The 15,603-nt window shown below is 43.1% G+C and overlaps 1 protein-coding gene across 2 annotated transcripts in view; it reads left to right on the top strand.

The window, feature by feature from the left end:
* The window catches only part of PTPRE (protein tyrosine phosphatase receptor type E), a 98,419-nt gene that overhangs the window by 22,997 nt on the left and 59,819 nt on the right, over positions 1-15,603 (top strand). Inside the window, exon 2 of one of the 2 annotated variants that reach the window (XM_051619191.1) lies at positions 5,301-5,380. The exons of the other annotated variant lie outside the window; for it this stretch is intronic. The gene's annotated coding sequence lies outside the window, so the exon portion shown is untranslated. The remainder of the gene's footprint in view (positions 1-5,300; positions 5,381-15,603) is intronic. 2 annotated transcript variants of the gene reach the window in all.

Here is a 15,603-nt window from a genome sequence, read left to right as displayed (position 1 = left end):
CAGGCATTCCTCCTTTCCCCCCACGTCCTCTTCTGTCCTCTGCAGTTTATGGGGACAGCAGATTGCTGGTGATTGAGTCTTTCTTCAGACATGGTGTGGCTTGTTTCCAGCATTAAGTGGCATGAAAACTTGGGCCTTGAGGACCCATGGATTTGTTTTCTGAAAACATGTTGGGCAGTAGGAAAACTGTATTTTAAACGTATAAATGACAGTTGCAAAGTGAAGCTGAAAAGGCCTTCCATTCCTTTGTTTTCTCTTCTGGTTTTTATTTGACTCAACTTCAAGTAAGACATTTGACTGAACTAGAAAGAAGGTTGTAACCACCTTATGAAACAGCTGTGTTCTGTTCCTCTGTACTCTCTGTACATGGGTTCCAGTAAGTGACTGGTTTGGGATTGTGTTCATCCGAGCCCAAGAAATGTGCAGGGGGGGATTTGCCCCATCCCAGGAGGTTTTTAAGGCCAGGTTGGAGGAGGTTTTGTGCAACCTGGTCTAGCGGTGGGGTTCCCTGCTCATGGCAGGGAGGTTGGAACTAGATGATTGTTTATGTCCCTTCCAACCTTAGTGGTTCTCTGATTTCTTGTGAAGGTGTAGGCCTTGAGATGGTGGAGTTCACAGCAGCTCTCCAAGTACAGCTTTAAGAAATTTGTGCATTTGTGGGGAAAACCACAGCAGTTGCATATTTCAGAGGACTTTGCAAGGCTCCTGTGTGACATCTGCTGTGCTTCAGTGTTGCATTTAGGCACAGACGTGAGAAAAGTGACTGTAAAACTGAGAAAAGTTATGTAAAACTGCAGTGCAAAATGTTATTTGAAACGAGGGTGGTGTTGTCTTGTTTTGGCTCCAGGCAGCTTAGATGAAATGGGCTTCCTGGAGGGACATCCCTTTAGTAGTGCTACCACCATGTGGCATCGGTGTGAATTATGATCCCCAGGAGGATGGCATTTTTGCTGTCTCACTGCCCCTGGGAGGACACAGGCATCAACTGAAGTGCCTGTCGTGTTGGAAATTCGGTCAAAGAGACATATCCTGCTGTCCCGAGGTGCTGCTTCAGGACACAGGGTGCAGAGCAGTGCCTGTGCATTATAGAGCCTTAGCCACCAGCCCCAAAGCTGTGCTTGCCTCCCATGGGTGCAGCTGTGGTTTGAAGGCACAAGGGGAAGCTGTGCAGAGGGGAGACTGCTGAGATAACGCAGGGTTTGGTCTGGTCTGGTACAGCTTCACCTCGCTGCTATGGTCAGGAGTTCATCTGTGGGTTTGTCTAAAGCTGGACACGCAGCAAATGCTTCAATGTTGTTGTGATCTCTTGCACTAAAGGAAGTTCCTTAATGAGCGCCGGGTAAAAGTAATTTTCGTAATTACTGTTCTGAAATACATTTAGGAAATACTCATGACTTGGCTTGATAGTCCCTGGAAATACTAATCTGGGGCTCAGCTTTCCACAGCTTGGACCAGGTGGTCAGAAGCTCTTTTCTCAGCTCTCCTACCTCTTTTTGCACTGGTTCCTCCTCCCCCCCATGGAGCAATCACTAGTGGTAATTGTAAGCAGCAACTGAGGCAAACACAAGAGAGTAGCAAGAGAGCTAAGAGTGCTGCTGGGATTCCTGAAACATTCATCAGACGTTGATATGGCTCCTGGGTTCTTGCAACTGCAAATGATCTAACAAACTGACAACCATAATAGGTGGCAGACTGACCTGTGGTAAATCATATATCACGTTTCTTGTTTTTTTTATTTTTTTTTTAAAGCCATGCATCATAAACCTCACTGTAGCTTCCTGCAGTCCAAATGGCAATTTCTATTACTCTAAAATTCAGTGTTGAATTAGTAACAAACAGATTATAGATACACTCAAAAGGCACAAGTGGACACGGAAAATATACTGAACCAAGGGAAAAAGGAGCTCTCTAACATCACCAAAACCAGCTCGGAGAAACCACAGGTCTGCCAAAAGTCCAGCCAAAAATGAACTGGTGTGCAGGATCAAAACACCATCACATACAACAGAGCAAGATTGTCACCCTTAGCTTTCTTAAGAGCAACTTTAAAATCACTTGGCATGTTTCTTACAGAACTTGCAGCCATTTCAGTAGATTCAATTAATGAATTCCAAGTGGAAAAAGGGGGACACATGTAAACTGTTTTCAAGCATTCTTTTTTTTGAGGGGATAGTTGCAGACCCCTTTTAATGCATGTGTGAATGCAGGGTGAGGAATCTGCATTTTAAAAGTGAATTCAGTTGCAGTGAACATCTGAGTGGAGCTGTTTTGTTTCTGCTGCCTTGAGGGGCAGTGACACTTGTGAGTTGGTCTCTCCAGAGTGCTGGTGGCCAGTGGTCAAAACATTAGAGACTGAAGTCAGCTGAAATAACTGCAGCTCTCAAAAGTGTTGTATATTAATCAAGAAGCAATTCTTGTTTGTTCTGTTGTTTTTAAGATGCATTTGGATGTTAGTTAACTTTGTCCTGATTTTATATTCTGTGTACATTTAAACCAGTCTAACAAACATCCTTTGTACATCAAAAGCATGGAAGGCATGCAAGGCCTGGCCTCTGAACACTGTTTTCTTCCTGTTTACCTTGGCCAAGACCCTTAAAAAAATTATTTATTTTGTCATGAAGACTACCAAATAAGTTCATGTCTGTGGAAGTTTGTGTAAGGTAGATAGTGAAACTTGGCATGTTCTGGGCCTTCCAGGAGATCAGTCAGGATTTTGTGTGATTTCATCGTCTTATTGTGGGAGACACATGGGATCAAAATGAAGTGTCTCCGACTGCTCTCGAGCAGGGAGCAGGCTCTGAAGTCGAATTGCCAGCAGCTGTTCCTCATTTAATCTGAACAAACAGGAGAGTGAAGGTCTTTACACATCGTTTTCCACTGGATACCCTTCAGCCGTAGGGTCACATCTAAGATCTCCGCCAGTGAGCTGGGTGATCTCAGCAGCTTGGCAGATGGCCCTGGTTTTGGGAGGAGGGGATACTCTGCTGGAGGGCAGGGATGCTGTGCAGAGGGAGGTCGAGAAGCTGGAGGAACAGGTCACGAGCAGCCTCCTGGTTCTGGCCAAAGTCAAATGCAAGGGCATGAGGATGGGAAGAACAAGCCCAGAGGGAGAGGGCTTATGGGGTGGGGACTGAACTGCAGCCTGCAGAGGAAGGTAATGGAGAAGATGGAGCCAGGCTCAGGGCAGGAGCCAGTGGGCACAAGCAACTGGTTATGTGGGGGGAAGAAAATTCCTGGTGAGGGTGGTGGGCAGCATGGGAACAGGAGCCCAGAGGGCTGCAGCATCCCCTCCTTGGAGCCCCACCAGCCTGAGCCCAGCTCTGCTCTGAGTGGGCAGGGTGACCCCCAAAGGTCCTTCTCAGCTGAAGTTACTGTGTCATTCAGCATTGATGCCCACTGAAAATCCTGGCCAGGAAGCTGTACGTGCTGTTGAGTGACTTGCTATTGTTAGTTGTGAATTAAGGAAAAAATGCCAAAAATTAATCTCTGAATGAGTAATGAAAAGGAATTCACATCTGTGAGCAGCCCCAGCTGCACTCAGGTGCATGTGTAGCATTATTCCAAAACGCTGGAGATCCTGACATATTTTATCATCAATCTGCTTAATTTGTTCATTGTTATTAATCATGATGATTAGTCTAAGGATATGTTTAATGTTTCAGAGTCTGTATTGACAGAATAGTGTAGCTTATCTCAGCAGTTCTGTGTTGTTCTGTGGGACTGCACGACTTGAAAACATCCTCTGGTTACAGACATTGATTGAATTATATTTTAAATTAATTTTCATGAAGCAGGTGTACTGCTGTGCTTCTATTTTTAGCTGTGCTGTTAGCTGGTGTAATACTGAAGATCAAAAACAATTCCGTGGATTAGGAGGAAAGTAAAATTGTATTTATCCATAATGTTAAAACTATCAAGGCTTATAAAAAAACAAACCTGTAGGGGAGACTGAGAGCTCTGCTTATAGCTGGAAAGGATTGTTTTCCTGTGATGTAAATCTGATCAATATACTTGACTCACTAGTAAAACTCATGTTGGTTAAAGCACCTTTACAGTCTGTAGTTCATGGTTTTGCAGAAACTAAGAAGTGATTCCATATTTCAGTAATCAGAAGATGATTTTGACATCTTACTGGTCACTCACCACCTCATGTCCTCTGGAAAAAGCTCATCCCATCATAGTAGTATTTATATCAAAAAGAGTGCTGTTCCTGGCCCATTAAACTAGGGCAGCCAACACCAGAAACAGTTTACAAAGCAAGTAAGACTTATATCTATATATCTTTGTTGGTAGCTGTGACACATGTATGTAAATGTAAGTAAATATCATAAATAAGAAAGCCAACACACAGTTCTGCTCTGTTTTGAATTTTCAGTCTAGAGAAATAAGTCAGTTTTGGTGAAGTTGGTACAGCTGTGTCTTACAATATGTCTACTTTTGTGATTTAGTAATGCAGTTTGCATATGTAGAGGAGCATGTTGAAGGCTGAGGAGTGGCAGAAATCATGGAACTGTAATGATTTTCTTCAGATCTTTTTGTTGAAGCAGGGAGGGGTTCCCCTTCACAGAACAGGAGGAGGAACCTCTGCAGGCATCAGGTTATCAGCAGAAAATGTATTTAGGCTTAGATCTTCATAGAAGTAAAAGGCTGGGGAGTTGCACAGAAGGGCAGGCAGATAAGTTTCCAGTTAAACTCTGCTGGGAGAACTGTTGCTTTTGAAAGGCTGATGAATGAATCACTACAAAAGCTCCTGTGGCCATTTTTGAGCAGTATTTAGAAAAGTGCTTCATGATCAGTGCTGGGAGGTGGAGGGACAAAATTGGTGGCTACAGCCATAGCTGTCAGCCACTGCCACCAGCTCCTGTGGGTACAGTACATGGATTAACTGAGCACCAGAACCTCTGCATGTTGGTCAGAAATCACGCTCTGCTCTAGACAGCAGCAGCCCTGCCTGGGCACCTCAAGCTTTCGTTGGTGACTTTGCAGATCCTTTAGGTTTCTGGCAGCACTGTGAGCCATCAGTGCTCCTGGATGCAGTGGGTTGGTCCTCAGGGATGGACAGAAAGCCAGGGGCTTTTTTAGAGCCAGCAAGATCTTCTCAAGGTGTTTTTATCTACTGAGTCCAGAGGTGACCAGGTGCGTGTATAGTCAACATTTCCCCATTTTACAAATCTGTGTTGGCCATGATAGAGTGGTGTGATATCTTCCCCCAAAATCTGATCAGGAACTGGTAACTTTGACCAAAATGAATAACTTTACACATGCAGATTTTGTCACCTCCCTGTTTATCCTTTTTCCAGATCCCTGGAGAATGGATTTCTTTTCTTTCTGTTGCCCAGGCGCCAGCGCAGCTCCTTGTGAAGCACCGCTGTGAAAACCAGTAAGTAGCTACAGCAGGAGGAGTGAGGGGTAGGAATGAGTGATTCACTTGGTTAAAATGCAATGAAGTCAAGAGCTTCAGTTTTATATTGTCCAAAAATGATCCTTTGGATGTGTCCTCCATCACAGTGTTCTTATTAGTGATTATTGTTTGTGAAATAAGGAGGAAAAAAACCCAGTGTTTTGCCCGTCCTCCTTCACATTTGTTGTCATCACTTGGGAAGCAGGAGTTTTGCTTTGTGACTGAAGAATCAAGATATATGTTGTTTAAAAATTGCTCCCTGCAGGTTCATTTTTCAGTAGCTCAAAGGCACTTTAAAGAAGGCAGTGCCTTATCTCAGTGGCACATCTGGGAAAGTCATTTAGTGAGCAAATTGCCAGATAATCGCATTGGTGGTAATTGCATCTTAAATTGATCTGCTGTTGAGAAGAATGCTGAAAATGAACTGTTCTTAATCATGATATCAAAATAGTGGTTCCATCTATTAATTAGCATGCTGTGAAAGGATGTGTTGTTTTTTTTTTTTTCTTAAGGAAGCATTGTAAGCTGATCTGGTTTGCTTTTTATGTTAACTAAAGCCTTTCTTTGGTTCCCTGAAAGAATCAAAGCCCTGTGCCCGAGAGGGAAAACAAAGTTTCTAGAATGTGGATGAGCAAAAACAGTGACCATTTTTCCATAGAAGAAATGTTAAGGAATGTCCCAGGGTTTTGTGTAGCTTCGCAGGCAGATTTTTTTTTCTTAAATGCTGCTGTTTTCCTGAAAGTTGCCCCCCAGTGTCAGCACGTGCTTTGCCTTGAACCTGGGGTTAGCAGCCAAACGTCTACCTCTGTCTGTCGTGAACATCTGCATTTTCTGTTGCTGACCTGGTCTGAGGGGGTGATTCCTGAGCAGCCAGGAGATGTAAAAGGCAAAGAGTTTGGCTATTTCCATGAAGTTTTAAAGCTTTCTTGGCAGTTTTGGTGACAGCTGGAAAGCTTCTCTTCAGACATGAGGGGTTCATTTCATAGGATGTTTGACTTAATTTGCCCTTCTCCCACAAATACACTTTCCTTTATAGTTCACCTATTTGACCTGTGGACAGAAGGTCTCCTGGAAGTCAGTGTGTTTTGATTTTGTATGTTTGGTTTAGTCATTGCTTCCAAGTGTTTTTTTTGCAGAGTAGTATTGACTTAGTATTGACTTAAGTCAATTTAGTTACCACCAGTTTTGTTGATAATTAGACTTTGCTCTCTGCTCTCCAGCAATTTTATGTATTTATTTGTAATATATATCTTTCTGTAACCTAGTTTTGTAATATGGCCAAAAAACTAAGACAGTGAGATGGGTGCAAAATGATCTGGAGCCTGGAAATGAGTTACAATCCCCTTGTCTCATTTCTTTTTTCAGCAACACAGCTGTGGTTCTTTGGTTTGTGGTACACTTGAGGGAGAAGGGAGAAGACTTGAGGATAGGATTTCTTTTGAGAATTGCTATGGTGTTACTTCTGATAAGGCCAGGATAAGTTTTAGGAGACAGGTAACTTGCACCAAATTGCACAGGAATGCCTTCAGCTGGAAAAGCAGATCATAAGCACAAAATATGCAGGCCACAGGACAGGTTTCTGTAGCTACTGCCTGATGGGATGGAGAAGGAAGGGATGTGTTCGAGTCAGGCTGCAGAGCTGTGTGTAAATGCAGCTTGGCTCCATTTCTCTCCATCACTGCGGTATGCTGTACATAGGATATATGTATATATTCATTTTTTTTGCTGTTGAAAGGTGTGTGAGATGGGAAGAAGCCCTCTCAGAGCTTCTTGTGGTTGAGGTCTGTGGGATAATCTTTCCCACTGCAAGAGCGTGGGGTTCTGCTGGGCACGTTGTGCTCACAGCTGTATGAGCTGATTATCCTTATTTTCTTATTTTGATGCAAGATTGATTTAAAGATTGATTTTAAGATTGATTTAAATCTAGCAAAACCAGAGCTACCTGTTGCTGGTTTTACAACTGCCAGAAAGATTTCTTGCCAGAAAATCAGTTCAAGTCTTCCATCTAATGAGGCCTCAAGTTCTTCATGAGCCTTACTGAGACTTTGGTTAACTCAAGTTTATCTGCTGCCTTTTGGATTTTTCCACATTAGCCATTGCTAATTGTGTCTAAGAAAAAAACCTTCTTGTTGTTGTTATTGGAAACAGTTCCAGAGCACATGGGACTCTTCTTTCTACCACCCCACTCAAAATGTGTGTGAGTTACACCCTCAGTTGGGGTGGCTTCCCAGAAAGTAACTGCTTTGCTTTTGGGTATTGAACAGGCTTTAAAACTGGCTTTGCCATTTCTCAGAGCACAATTCCTGATTCCCTCAAATCCCTGTCAAGCAACAGTTGCCTGGTGCCTGCTGAACTCTGAAAACAGAATATGGTCAAAAGTACCTTGACTGGAAGATAAAAACCTGGTTACTTTTTCCTGAGGTACCTGCTGTCTCGGGTTTGTGTGTCTCTTTCAGACACAACATTTCTGTCCTCTCCTTTCTTGTGAGATGCTTCCCTACACCTGTGAAAAAATAAAGCAGGTGGAGAGTGGGTTTTGAATTTAATCTCATGCAGGAACCTGCGTTTGGGGGTGGGAACAGGGGCATCTGAAGGATGGCAGCAGGTCATCAAAACCAGCTGTAAACTTGGTTTCAAGAAGTTTCCCGGGCTGGGTTTCCCCATGGCTGGGGGGAGCAGGCTGGGTGGGAGCATGCTGAGTTGTAGGGAAGAGGAAAAACTGCAGAAAACAAATATTCCTGTAACTTTTCTTTCCCTTCTCCTTTAGTATTTGCAAGCAGGGTGTGAGGAGACTGAGCGCTGTATATTGACTGTTTTGTTTCCCTGTACCACAAGTAGATCTTCTCTGTTTTTTTCCTGGGATGGAAATACATCTCCAGGTTCTCAGTAGCTGCTCTGTTGAAAAAAAAGAGAGGGCCAGTCATTGATCAGCCTGAACGTTTACTTTTCCAGTCACGGGAGGAAAATGTTGATGTTATAATGTGGCCAGAGCCTCTTGGGTTATTCCATTGAATGAGCACTTATCACATGCTAAAACTGCCAGCAAAATATTCACCAACCAGGGTTTCCATTGCCAGGGTGGGACTATAGAAGCACCCTGGATGTGTCCTATATAAAAGCTCACCCTTTTTTTGGCTGATATACAAGATATAAAAGACAAGTTTGACAGACAGCAGGATTCAACCCATCTGAAAAAATGGGTCCCGTGGGGCAGCAGTGGTGTGTGTTCTCGGGTGTCTCTGCATCAGTTGGAGAGCAGGTAAATAAAAGGAAAAAGAAATGGTTTGTATAAAGAAATTGAACCAAGTGTGCCTGTATTTCTAGATGTGTGTTGTCTTTGGGAGCACAGAGGGGAAACAGAGGGGGTGCTGAGTGTCTCCTGTTTTGCCACGCAGGGGTAAATCTGCCCAAATGCTGCTGGAAGAGGAGGACTTGGCTGGGGGTGCAGGACGCAGGGACTGGAGACAGGGCTGGCATGGAGGGAACATGTCTTGTACACGGGTCTTGCTGAAATATAGTTGAACTTGTGTATTTAGATTGGAGGGCTGCAGATGGATCAAAATGACTTTCAGGATGCTGTCCATTGACTGACTTCAAGTAATCTCTCCAGGAATATAAATACAAAATAGGGGGGACTATAGAACAGCAAAATATTAATTAATTGGGTGAAAAGAGTTGGAAATACAATTTGGAGCATCTCCTTCCTTAGTCTCTTGTGCCTGTGTTTTTTTTACCCTAAAATGCACGTGTGTGTGACTCATCTCTGTGAAGCTGGTACTATGGTTTGGGCTTAAAAGTATAGGTGTGTATTTGTGCTTTGAGTGATTGTGGTCAGGAATGTTCAGGGGAAAAAAGATAATGTTCCCTGGACCAGGAAATGCAGAGAACTCGGGAGGTATTTTAAATACCGATTGCTTTGAAAGATTCCTTGTTTTAGAGAAACTCATTTGTTACAGGGTGAGTAACTCAAAATTACTCAAAATACAAGATGAAACTGCAAAAACAAACAAAAGAGCAAAAAATACTAGTACCTGTGTTTGTAAATTATACTGCTTTCATACTGGAGATTAGTGATACTATTTTAAACCTGTTTAATTAGAAAGGGTTATTTATTAGAAGGAGGTGAGGTTGACGGTTTAGTTTCATATTCTCTGAAGCTAGAAGTGTCCTTCTGCATCTGACAAACTAAAATTAAAAGTTTGTTTCTTTAGCCTAAGGGAATCTGAGCTCATCTGAAAGTTTTATAGTTATCTTATTAAAAAGTTGCTGTTTAATGAGCTATATCATACTGGCAGTGTATTTTTATTGCCAGAAGAAGCAACGGGAACATACTATTCTGATGCATAAAAATCTGGCTTGATACTTGCAAAACTGCACTTTGAGCAAGAACTGGAAAGTTCGTATGGAACTTTTCCATATGAAAAGAAAATCTATGTTCTGAGATGAGCCTGGAGGTGTGTGGTACCTGGGTGCAGGTGCTGGCTGGTAAGGGGAGACACGGAGGGGGTGAGTTTTCCAATAACAAATGACTTCTGTGTTATGTCCCGGTGAAACCCTGAGAGCAGCCATGCACTGTGCAAGCACTCAGGTGGGATCAGCAACCCCAGGTGTCCTTGTGCACCATGTCCGGGACCTTGGGGCCCCTCAGTATCTCCGTGATCCCTTGGGAAGGGACAGAGCTGTTCCTGGGAACGTTGTGCTGCCTTGGCTTGTGCTCCTCCTGTGATGTGAAATGTGCTTCCCCCCCCGTCCTTGCGTTTTCCCCCTAAACACACCCCTGCTTGTATTTTCTCAGTGTGTAATGGGAATTATGTGACCTAAATGTCACCTAAGGGACTAACTGGACACCCGGCCTCTGAAGCACGGGGAGCCTGTGTTGGTGCAACCTCCACGTGAGTCTGGGCTACCAGCAGGTTTCCAGCAGGCAGAGACAGATGGCTCGGGCAGACACGGAGCTCTTGCCAGCTTCCTTTTTACCTGAAGATGCATAAGCCCTGGGGCAGGGGGAAAAAAAAACAACAAATAAAAGGAAATTATTTATTTATTACAAATAAATAAATAAACCCCCTTCCCTTTCAGAGAGCAACTGGTTTGACAGTGGGAGGAGTTTCCCTACCTTGTTATTTGGGTGGCTGCTGCTGGTGCTTGGCACCAAAGGGCAGTGAGGGCAGGACGTGTGCCTGCCAGCCAGTACCAGGTTGTAGGCTCTGCTCTTGCTGGTGTCTGCTGGTGTCTTTGTGAAAATAAAGCTTGTAGGTTGGGAACTGAGAGTCCTGTGCAAATACTGGAAAATTTTCTGAAGTTAACGTATTTCTTTATTTCCAAAACAGAAATCTAATTCTCTTTGATCTTGAGTCCAAGATGCAGCCTCAGTCCAAAAAGCTTATTCCCATGGTAACAATCCACATTTGATCAGGAGGTATTTTCCACCAAAGGATATTTTTGGATGACATAGGCCAGCATCTCTAAACATGGTGGTCAAACCTACAACCTTGTTACAGGTTTTATAATCCAAGGAGGTTCCAAAATGGGACCCCCTTCTGAATTTTCTACACGTGGGGGCTTAGAAACAGCTGTCAAGGGCTGATGGGAAAACACCTTGCCTTTTTTTATCCTATCCTCACACAAAAAAAACATTCCTTTATGCAAAAAAATCCAACTTGCAAAGTGAATGAGAGAAATAAATGGGTTTGGAAATCCTTGCAAAATGATATTTTTGTGGGTTGTAACAAAACCTGCTGTAAATACCCTGGACAGCACTCAAACCCCATGTGTGCTCAATACTGCTCAAGGCTGTGCTCCAGCATCATTCCTATTATTACTGTGTATTAATCTCATTCAGTTTTTCTTCTGTTCCTTAGTGAATGTGTTCTGAGAGTAGCAATTTTTTCTAATACCACCTCTTGAAAAGAATTGAGAAGAATTTGAATGCTGCCTGGCTGTGGATGTTTAGTGCTTTAAGATGTGTGGACATTTTCTCAACAGCCATGGCATCAGGAATTTGGGTGGTGATTCGAAACCATGTGATGTCATAAAATAATGGATTATTCTGCAGAAAGTATGACAGGAAATGCCTACTTGTTGACAGCAGCTGCCATTGGAAAGCAAATATTCTTTAGATTGTTTATCTGTGGGCAGCAGAAGTGATGGCAGAAACGTGTAGGAGGATCAATAGCTGGATTGGCCATCAGGCACTGCCTCTTGCCAGACTGCTGCTCCTGGATGCTGCTGCTTCACACCTCTTTGTTAATTAACATTGCACGCTGCTTTTTAATTCACATTGTCAATCTCCGAGCAAAAGAATAAAAAAGGGGGTTTGTGTATTAATAGCTGATGGGGCAAATGGCAAATGTAGGAATGAGATCTGCTCCCAGCTGGGCTGGGGGACATCAGTGCTTCTTACTCTGGTGTGCCACACCGTGGGCATCCAGGAGGGTTTGCCTTCCTCCCTGCCAGCCCAACTTGTGCTCGGGGGAAGCAGTCTCATCATCTCATGGTTGATTTCTCATTGTATTTTCCCAGTTTCCATGTATCTACCACCTCCTCTTCCTCCTGAGTGATGCTTTTAACCTTATTTTAAATTCACTGCTTGAAATTATCTGCTAATTAAATGCTATGTTGCCATTTTTTATTGAAGTCCAGCCCTTGAACCATTTCTTTCTTTTCTCCTTTCAAAAAAAAAGGGGGGTAAAAGTCAGAAGGACTTAGAAGAACTTTATTCCTGAATAAGCAATGGCAAACTGTAGCATTTTGGCCCTGTCTGCTGATGCTGCTGTGGGGAGTTCTTATACAGGCTGCAGTTTTTCTCCCAACTTGACCTGCAAACTGAATTTAAACCTCTGATACCACGTGGTGGTTGAACCTGTGAAGGTGCCAGAGGAGCCACCAGCCTATGAGGCTGGCACCAGAGTTGCCTTGTTTTATGTGTTGGACTTTTCCTTCTGTGGGTCTTCCTGAATTTGCTTAAACATACACAATTACAGCTGTATCTCAGAAACAGTCTGGCATCCATCTGCTCCCATCCAGTGCAGGTTTCTCCTTCTCTTAGTCTGGAGACTAAGATGGATTGGAGATGGATTTTTCTCGTTTCCCCTGCTTTCCTCAAGCCATATTTGAACCAAGTGAGGCAGTGGTTTACTGCTCTCAGGGCAGGCAAAAACCAGGACTATAACAAAGGGAAAGAACTGTCATTAACTGGGGGGGGAAAAGTGCTTTTTGGAGTTCATCTTGGAATAAATGAACTTTTGTTGCCTGCATTAGCAGCAGAAATAGAAAAAGCTATTTGGTGATTGCAATGAGGCCAAGCAACTCTCCAGATCAAGACTACTTGAGATATTTTTAGTTGTTCCTTTAGTCATCAGCTTCCACTTTTTTTCTATTCCAAGCACTGGTGGGAAAATACAGCAGCTCATTTCTCCAGGAGGGTCATGTTCCTCTGAGGAGATATGACTTCTTTCACTCTTTTTTTTCTTTTTTCTTTTTTTTTTTTTTTTACATAGAAGGAAAATGCAGGGGTTTGAGCTCTTGGAATTCTCCTAGTGAATACTTATTCCCACCACTATACTGTGAAGTTTCTTTCTCCGAGTGTCAGCTGTGTGAGGATTACTAGATAGGTGTTACACAGGTCTGAATCTGAGCTGAAACACCCACGAGAAGCAGCCAAGTGTCTCCTCTAAGGACTTCTCTTCCATCTGAACTGCAACACTGGGCAAAACACACCTGGAGATGTGCCTCCATCTTCAAGCCATCTACTGGTTTTTGTTTGGAATTGGGTTGCTACTGAAAGTCTGAGCAAACTAAACTGCAATTTCCAGTGAATGATGGAATTGCTTTAAAATTACTTTACTTTAAAAGCTTGGCTGAGTGAGGCCAAGTGTTACATCCAAGAACTGCCTGGTCTGTAGATCTCATTGTGGTTTTGCCTTCTTGTGTATCTCTTAAATGCACTAAATGAAGGAATTAGATTATGAGGGGAGAGTGTGTAGTGAAGATATATAGAAAGGTTGTGTAATTCCTCCTTCTTTCTTGCTGAGAAGACTTTTGGTTAATTCTTGTCAGGTGGAGGCAAGAATAGGTGCTTTCCTGGAGAAGCTGATGTTGACATGAGCGTGGAGGGAACTATCTGGAGGAGGGAAGAGGTTGCTGAGAGCATCCTCAGACACGAGGGAAGGTTGGGTTGCCCTTCTTCTCTGTCCCTCTGATGATGCATCTGCCTAATCCACTGAACAACGATCTTTTCCACTTTAAAAGAACTTCTGTTTTTCTCAAAGTAAAATTTTCAGTCTAGTTTGAAGTTGCTGTGCTGGTGAATAAACCCCCACTGGCTGTAGCAGAGATGAATGGGAGCAAACATCATTGAACCTGTGCTGGAGTGGAAAGAGAGAAGTACAGTGACAGAAACTTGCTGTTCCCATGTCAAACTGCAGCAGTAATTGAAGAGAGCCAACTGCTGTGCAAGATGTAACAAAAGCATAACAGTTGACAGGGAAAGGTTGGGATGAGAATGGGAATGTCATGCACAGAATAATGTACCGGGGGGCTAAGTGGTGTAAACAAGGTCTTGGGGAAGCAGAACCTTTCATTTTCTGTTGCTCTTAGTCTGTGGGGTCAGAAGAGACCTTGATACTGCAAAAAAGGCAGTAGTTGCCTTTCAGGTGGTTATTTAAGGTGATAATCCTGTGCAGTGTTTGTCTCCTGTAGCAGCCATGTGATGCTCATTGATGTGACACTTGGAGTAGCTCGGCCTGTGCACAAATGAAATGCAAAATCAAAGGTACTACAGTTGTCACAGAATGACTGTTCGGGCTTCACTGCCTGGATCAACAGAATCTGAACCTGTGTTTGCTGTCAGCTTGGCTTGCAGATGAAAACCTTAGTGTTCCAGACAAACTCACTCCTGTGGGCTCTGTGTGTGAGTGGAGGTGGAACAGCCTCAGAGCCTTGTTGTCTTCTTTCGATACTGGGGATTTATTTTCCTTTGGTATTTTCCCAATAACATTTGTTATAGCCCCTGATCATCAGTATAGACTTAACAGATAATTTATATATGATTAATTACTTTGATCACTGCTGTTTGTGAGTATGGGGCAGGTTGGTACAAGAGACACGTTGCTTGCAAGGAGCTGCACGTGCAACACCAGGGACACCTGACAAATGTGTTGGTAGGTATTAGATTTTGCTTGAGAGTTTGAAATTACTTTTTTTTCAAAGAACTGTTCCCAAGTTCACATAAAAATGGGACGTTTTCAGAAGATCTTGAACGTTTCTATGAGTTCGCAGTTGAGTCCTCAGAATTAGTCTAGATTATGACAGTACTGATGAGACTACAGAAAACACCCGTTTAAAACAACCCCAAGGAAGACTTAAAGAGAAATTTGATGCTTTGGGCTTAAACTTCAAGGCTTTGCTGGGTTTGCATGAAGAATTTTAATAAATATGTATTGGCTGAATTAGCTGAAGTGGTTAGAAAAACGGTGATGGGAAAGGATCATAATCCTTTGGTTAACAAGAACGGAATAGGAAAGTGTTACAGGTTTCCTGCTCCCCTCTCCAGGAGCATGTGAGCATTAGGCTGCTCCCCAGAGCATAAGACAGGCCCTCCCCCATGGTCACTGGATGTCTTGCCCATAGGGAATTCCTGGTTTTAGCTGTATCCAAGTGCATTCCAGCAGATGCATTCAGAAATTGTGCACAGCTGCTGTTTTGCTGAAGTTACTCATCATTAAAGCAGTAGAATGAAGTCATTTACGTGTGGTCACAATGCAGATAATTTTTGGACAGTATATTTATTCTCTCAGCACAGGCTGCAGAGCTATTCTGGGATGCAAATGAATATTCAAGCGTGTCCTGTTCAAACGACCTGCAGATAGCTGTGTGTGTTCACCTTCCTTGAGAAGCAACAGCCTGCCTGGATCAAAGTTTTTGTCCTCAATTAAAATATGATCCTTTCCCTTTCCCCCAGCTTTCTCGGGTGCCTTGCTTTTTGTGTATGTGTGGTGCTGCCTCATTGCCAGATACAAACTGGCTTCTTTTCTGATAAGCAATGTATTGCATGTTGATTAAAAGGAGAGCACAAGATTATAGGCGTATAAAGACAAAAATCCTGTAGCTGTCTTAGAAATGAGTGTTCATGCATCACAGAAGTATTTTTGAGCAATTGTTTGTGTATGAAGTCTCATTGTTTTCCCTTGTAGTTTTGATTT

The sequence above is a fragment of the Apus apus genome, chromosome 4 (genome assembly GCF_020740795.1).
Source record: "Apus apus isolate bApuApu2 chromosome 4, bApuApu2.pri.cur, whole genome shotgun sequence".
NCBI lineage: Eukaryota > Metazoa > Chordata > Aves > Apodiformes > Apodidae > Apus > Apus apus.
This window is presented reverse-complemented; position numbering and strand designations above follow the sequence as displayed.